Source organism: Dendrobium catenatum, unplaced genomic scaffold (assembly GCF_001605985.2).
Source record: "Dendrobium catenatum unplaced genomic scaffold, ASM160598v2 fragScaff_scaffold_963, whole genome shotgun sequence".
NCBI lineage: Eukaryota > Viridiplantae > Streptophyta > Magnoliopsida > Asparagales > Orchidaceae > Dendrobium > Dendrobium catenatum.
Window position 1 is genome coordinate 689,076 of NW_021319425.1, and position 999 is coordinate 690,074.

Sequence of the window (999 nt, forward strand, 5' to 3'; positions counted from 1 at the left end):
CGGATAGTGGCCGGTATTCCGCTTCAGTTGAAGATTTGGCGACCGTAGCTTGCTTTTTCACTGTCCAAGATATGAGATTGGGACCAAGAAAGGTGCAAAATCCTGAAATGAATTTGCGGTCCGAGGAATCGGACGCCCAATCGGCGTCAGAGTAGGAGTGCAGCTCAAGTGATTCGAAGGTGATTGGTAAGCCGAATGAGAGAGTGTCGTTGATGTAGCTGAGGAGGCGTTTGAGTGCTTGGAAGTCTTGATCCGTCGGTTGTTGCATATGTTGGCATACGCGATTAATGGCAAAGGCGACGTCCGGCCGCTTGATCGAGAGATATTGGAGCGATCCGGCGAGGCGACGGTAAAGGGACAGATCGTGGAAGGGTTGAGTGGTCGACGTGGGCTTCTTGGATTCGGGTGCAATCGGTGTCGGAGCCGGCTTACAGTTTGCATATCCTGCATCTCGAAGAAGTTTTGTAGCATAGTGTCTTAAGATAGAAAATAACCAGTGGTGGATTGAAGTACCTGGATTCCAAGGAAGAGAGAAATGTTCCCTAGTTGTTTGAGGGAAAATTGTGACTGTAATTGTTGTAGAAGATTCTGAATTGCGACGGGATCGTTGCCTGTTACTAAGAAATCATCAACATATATGAGAATAAAAAGTTGCGTAGAAGTGGTGTCTAGTATAAGGAGCGACGGGTCGGCACGGCTGAAAGTGAACCCTTTGGATTGAAGGAAACTCGTAAGTTTTTGAAACCATTGCCTCGGGGCTTGCTTAAGTCCGTAAAGGGATTTGTGAAGTTTGCAAACCGCATTCGTATGTTGTTGATCAATGAAGTCGGGGGGTTGTCGCATGTAAATGTCATCCGGAAGATCACAGTGTAGGAACGCATTGGAGATGTCTAGTTGATACATAGGCCATTGCCGATGAAGATCAAGAGTTAAAAGGTGGCGGATAGTTGGCATCTTGGCGACGGGGCTGAAGGTCTCGATGTAGTTGATGCCAAATTT